Source organism: Gastrolobium bilobum, unplaced genomic scaffold (assembly GCF_033153095.1).
Source record: "Gastrolobium bilobum isolate Gb01-03AN ecotype WA unplaced genomic scaffold, APGP_CSIRO_Gbil_v1 utg27444, whole genome shotgun sequence".
NCBI classification, from domain to species: Eukaryota; Viridiplantae; Streptophyta; class Magnoliopsida; order Fabales; family Fabaceae; genus Gastrolobium; species Gastrolobium bilobum.
In genome coordinates, this window is record NW_026895728.1 from 96,284 (window position 1) to 103,029 (window position 6,746).

Consider the following 6,746-nt stretch of genomic DNA (forward strand, 5'->3'; position numbering starts at 1 on the left):
GATATAAGAAACGTCAATCCCCGGCAACGGCGCCAAAAACTTGATGCTCACCGGCAAGTGTACCGATCGCACAAGTAATATAATAGTAAGTAAAGTATCGTCTCCACAGGGATTGCGTCGAATATCAATTAATTGTTCCTTTTAAGAATGGAAGAGTTCAAAGGTTTTGTTTGTGACAAATAATGTCGAGTTGTGTAAAATTGAGAACTGAAATAAAGACTTATTTTTGTAATTTTTATATTGAGAAAAAGAACAATAAAATAAGAATTGATGTTTTGAAAATATGAGAAAAACATTGTAGCTAGAGCGCACTGACCTTATGATCCCCACTTCTTACTTTGGATTGATTTACAATATTCATTTATAAAATTACTCGGATAAATTGTTATCTAAAATAATTAGTTAAATCCCAATCCCTTGGCAATTTAACCCTTTAATCTCAATTGGAATCCTAATCCCTCATGAAAATTAAGCGATGAACTCTATAATTTAGGCATTCGCAATTCAATACACATCTATTCCTAGCATGCATACGAACCGTTATCCTACCCCCTTTCAGGATGAAAACCCCAATATCCCTATCTAGGGTTCTAACCCTCAGACTATTATCAACTATTAGAGTGATCAATTCTAATAAAGAAAATATAAAATACGAACAGGGTAGAGATAAAGATAATTATATAAACGAGCAATTATAAATCAATTCGCGTAACAAGGGTTCACATAGGGTTTGTGATCCTAACTACAATAAAAAGTACTAGCCAAGCATAATCATGGCTAAAAATAATCCAATATTCAAAAGCATAAAATTAAAGAGAAAAGAGAAGAAGAACTTGATCTCAGGAATCCTCTCGGAGCTCTGCCGTCGTCTCCCTTCAGAAGAATAGGTCTCCGAAAACAGCCTTCACAGCGTCCTTTTAAGTTTGAAATTGCCTCCACGCTGAAGTCCGCGCGGGTAGCGCCATTCTGGCGCGGGTCTAGCGCCACTTTTTGCACTGATTCAGATTCTCGCTCTGGCGCGGTTCTAGCGCCACTTTTTGCACTGGTTCGCGCTGGTAGCGCCATTCTGGTGCGGGTCTCGCGCCAAATCTCTGTTTTCTTTTTCTTTTTCAGCGCTGCAACAACACCACTTTCCTTTTTCAGTTTTTCTCAATTTCCTATTTCTTCTTGCTTTAACCTGTAAAAATGATATAAAAGATGAAAAATAAACTGAAATAGGAAAACTAACTAATAAAAGTAATTAGTATACAAGAAATGCTCTTTTATGACTGATTTCTTATTATTTTGGCTTGGAAAACATCACATGCCAGAGGCACATCATGCAGTTATTATTATTTTTTTAGTAGAGATAAGGGGAAAAAGTCCAAAAAAAAACACAAAGGGAAACTAGCTAATTAAGGTCCCCACAGTCGTGAGCCAGCATCCACTCCACATTAAGAGGAGGGGATTGATGAATGAGCATACCATCATCAATGCCACAGGGGAAGTACGCAAGGAAGTCCGCACAACTATTTGCATTTCTTTTGATAGCAACAAATTTTGTTTCCCACTCCAAATTCTTCCAGTTCCTTATATTCTTCACCAGTTGAGTGTCACCCCAAGGAACTTCTTCGCTTGCTATAGCTGCCATTGCCATGGAGGAGTCTCCTTCTATTAACAGATTCATAATTCCACTCTCCCAAGCCACCTGCAGACCAGTGTAGATGGCCCATAGCTTCGCTGTCAGAGGATTGCACACCCCGATCCTATAAGTAAAGCCTCTCACCCAATTACCCTTTTCATCTCTAATGAGGCCCCCACAGGTTACTCTACTAGAGTTCTTTTCAATAGCACCATCTATATTAAGTTTCCACCACCCAATCGTAGGAGCAGACACATGTCCTTCTCACCTATCACAGAGGGGAATCTGCTATTTGTTATGGTTCTCCTTCGCTATTTTTTTCTCAATGATATACTTGGAAATAACTTGGATGGGGTGGTAAGGTATGGAAAAGGATGGATCATGTATTTCATTGTTCCTGCACAACCATGAATGCCAAATAGTTATTATAAACACATCAACCTAATCTAATACCTGATTATGCCTCCAGCCTCCCTATAAATTCTTTCTAATCCAATCCTGAACATTTAAGGAGAAGAAGTCAACATAAGAGCTTCCTTCCAGCCAGCTCTCCCATATAATTTTAGCATTCTTGCACTCCCTCAGCACATGAAGAGTGTCTTCAATTACTGTAACACAAGCATGACAAAAGGGCATCCCACCCCAAATGGAAGTGAACTCTTTGGTGAGAATTCTTCCTTACAAAATAATCCAGATAAAGCAACGCATTCTAAAGGGCCTTTTCCATTTCCAAATAAATTTCCAAATTGGATTCTCCTCAAGTTGTCAAAACCCATAATGTTGATGTAAGCATTCTTCACCATTCTACTTACCCTCGTGCTATTCTTTTGAATCAATTGATCCATTCCTCTGTCTACTGCCGGAGGGAGAAATGATCTAATATGTTGGACCACATCCTCCTGGAGAAGGTTTCTTAAAATTCACAGATTCCAATCCCCTGAAGACTCATCTACAAATTCTGAACTCTTCATCATAAGCTTGTTATTGTTTAAAGGACTGATAGTGAGATCTCTCAAGGGTCTCTTCATATTAGTCCAGGAATCTTGCCAAAAAAGAATGTTATTTCCATCTCCAGTGTCCCATTGTAAAGTTTGCAAGAAATCTTTCCCTATGGTATCCAATCCTTTCCATAAAGAGGAATCATAATTAACCTCTTTGATGCCTCTCTTCATATCCCCATTCTTGCCATACTTACCTACAAGGACCTGGACCCAAAGATCATCCTTGTTATTTAGCAACTTCCAGGCAATTTTAAAGAGAAAAGCCTTATTTTGAACCTGGAGATTAGTAATGCCCATTCCTCCACTGGTCTTCGGGTGGCAGAGATTCTCTCAACTAACCAAATGAGGTTTTCTTTTCAGAGCCGTATCCCCCCAAACGAATCGTCTTTGCATTTTTTCCACTATTTACAAATAGATATCGGAATAATATCATACTGCATATGATAAACTGGGATTGCACTTATGACTGATTTAGCCAAAGTTGTTCTACCAGCAAAAGATAACAGTTGACTCTTCCAACCTGCTAGCCTTTGTCTGACTCTGTGGATCACTCCCTCAAACTTCCTTCTCCTTCCTCTTCCATGGTAAATCTGAGCTCCAAGATATCTGCCAAGAGATTCAGTATGTCTGAACCCACTAGCTTGAATAATCTCTGCCTTGATGTCCGGGCAAGTATTTTTAGAAAAGTAGATGATGGTTTTTTCAATACTCACAGCTTGGCCAGACATTTCGCAAAATTTGTTCAGGAAATCCAACATCACCTTCATTTGCTCCAGAGAGGCTTCTCCAAATAACACTAGGTCATCAGCAAACATAAGATGAGATATTAAGGGTCCATTTCTGCCAGCCTTCATTGATATCTAGCTTTTCTTCCCAGTTTCCTCAGCAATCAAATGAGACAATTTGTCCATGCATATGACAAACAAATAGGGGGAAATTGGATCCCTTTGCCTAACCCCTCTAGTAGTGGAGAAACTGTCCATCTTTGAACCATTCCACAAGATTTTGAAGGAATGAGAGGAAATGCATTCCTTAATCACATTCACCAGATTGCTTGGAATTTCTGCTTCCTTTAGCACATCTTCCACAAATTTCCAATTTATACGGTTATAAGCTTTAACAAGGTCAATTTTAATTGACATAAAAGCTTTTTTACCTCTCATCCTATTCATCACATGAGTCATCTCTTGAGCTATAATTACATTATCATGAATATTTCTCCCTGGAACAAAGCTAGTCTGGAAAAGGGGACACCAACTTATTCATAACTGGTTTCAATTTGTTCACTATGATCTTTGTGATTGCCTTGTATAGAACGTTACACAAAGCAATGAGCCTAAACTGACCTATATTCTCAGGATTGTCAATCTTAGGGATGAGCGCAAGAAGAGTTTCATTGATGTACCTTATCAAAGATGGATTCTCGAAGATTCTTTCCACATCTTCACATACATTCTTAGCTAGTAACTCCAAATTCCTCTGCTAAAAATCCGCTGGGAAACCATCTGGGTCCGGAGATATGGGCTCCAAGTTGAAAGAATGCATTCTTTATTTCCACCCTAACAATGGGACTTCTTAATTTTTTGATGTTAGTCTCCTCCAGCTTCGGCCAGCCAACAGGTGAAGGCTCCCATTGACGATTTATGTTAGTCTCCGAGAATAACTTCTTATAAAACTTAGAGACCAAGTTCTTCAGATTAGCTTCTTGTTTCACCCACACCACATTCTTATTCTTCAAGGCCTCCACTCTATTCCTCCTCCTTTTCGAGATAGCCAAAGTGTGGTAATAATTAGTATTACGGTCACCATCCCTGATCCACTCTGTTTTGGATTTATGCTACCATAGTTTTTCTTCCAGTCCCAAAGTTTCCTCCAGCTCTCCTATGAGTTCCACCTCTTTTTTCTCCAAAAAGCAGTTTGGGCCATGATCCAATTTCTGATGGATTCTTTCAATTCTCTCGAGGATGGTATTCTTCCTCCTGAAAATATTCCTAAACGTATTGGTGTTCTAATTCCTCAGAGCAGGGATCAAAAATTCCAAATTGCTTCGAGTGTCTAAACTCTGCTTCCAGTTTTCCACCATCACCTGTTGGAAATGTGGGTGATCCATCCAAGGAGGGAATAGACGAAATGGCCTCTCCTCCCAACCTCTGGAATCCGCTTCCATCACTATCAGCAGAGGATTATGATCCGAGTAGATTCTAGGTAACACTCTGACTTTAGCCTCATCAAATTTAGCTCTCCAGCTAGCGTTAACCAAAGCACGATCCAGCCTCTTGAACACCGGTCCAGATGGGAAAATTTAGGTCTTTTACAGGTATAGACAGAACCAGAGAACCCCAAATATATCCGATTGCAGTCCTCAATTACCTCACCAAACTCCTTGCATCTATTTACATCAATAGGGGCACCTCCCCTCTTCTCTCTCGATGAAAGATTTTCATTGAAATCTCTTGCTAAAAGCCAAGGTTCTAAATTTTGGCTCGCAAAACTCCTAAGCTCATCCCACATATACTTTCTTTTTTCTCCATTTGGGCTAGCATAAATAGCCGTAAAAATGAAATGATCGCTTTGATTCCTCCTGATTCTGACATGCATCAGTTGCTGACTTTTACTAACAAGCTCAACCGAGAAATTAGGCATATTCCAGAGAAGCCAAATTCCACCTGAAAAGCCTCGAGCCTCTTCCACACAATAATTGGAGAACCCCAAATTACAAATAGTCTTCAGAGCCTTAGCTCCACTCACTCTAGGTTCAAACAAAACAACTAACTCAATGTTATTTTTCTTCACAAAGGTTGATAGAATTCCTTTAAAGTCAATGATAAGACGCCACTAACCCTATAACCATTCTGATCCCCTTATGGGTCAGTCTCATTAGAATCGTTCAGTAAAAGGTTATATATTCCATTAGTATTCATTTGGTACCAAAGAAATTCTTTTAATTTCTATAAATTTGATTCAAGATCATTCTCATATCTAATATAAGTAAATTCATCAAATTCACAAAGCCAAATATAGATTTTGAAAAAGGAATGTCATCATTACTTTTTATAAAAATCTAAGGAATCTAATCATTACGTTTATAAATATCTAAGGAATCTTAATCATTACTTTTATAAATATCTAAGGAATATTCATCATTACTTTTATAAATATCTAAGGAATATTAATCATTACTTTTATAAGTATCCAAGATATTTTACATTTTATTTTTTATTATTATTATATACTTTTTAAAATATTACATTTCCCCTCTCCCAATTAAAATTTTGTCCCCAAAATTTTGATATACCTTCTAAAATATATTTCGAAATAACTTTTAATTACCTAAAATCCACCACGTTTCCGTTGCGACATATCTTCTAGAAAATTCTAAATAATTTATACAATTATCTATAATCCATAGTGGACAAATAACTATTTTATGCTAAAAGTGCATCTCTTACTGGTTAACTCCTTGTTCAAAGGTTGAAGATGTTTTCCTTGTATCTGCCATAGATCTACATATATTGTTTCATAATAGTGAGTTAGCCAGGCTCAATACTAATAATTCAAAATATGTATAACCTATGACAAAATATCAAGCAACATCTAATTTAAGTCTTTTATTTACCTGAACCTTTGTGCTTTGATACCATAAAATGTAACATCCTCTACTACTGACTAGCATAGAAGATATCACATTAATTCTTAAGTGAAATTCTAACGCAGCGGATATGAAATAAGGCATATGACAAAATACCCTTATAATCTAATTATACAGAAGTCAAGTTCACTATTACAACATAAATACATCATAATCTAAACTGAAAATAAACATTTTTATTTTCTATTAATTGCTCCACTAAGCTCAGTATAGTCTTCAAAGTCTTTAAGCATAGTGTTTTATCCTACTCCAAAGCTACCCATACGGACTTGTTTACTCTGGAAATGTTAGCATAAAAACAAATACACGTGAGATAAATCTCAGTAATATTGGGATTTTTGAACTATAACCAATCCAGCCACTTTAGTGAAAAATATCATTCTCACAAAATGAATTTATAATAAGAAAATAATATTATAAACAATAAATATAAGCCCAGACCTTTGTGGGTTCTATCCAAACTTTGTGGGTTCTA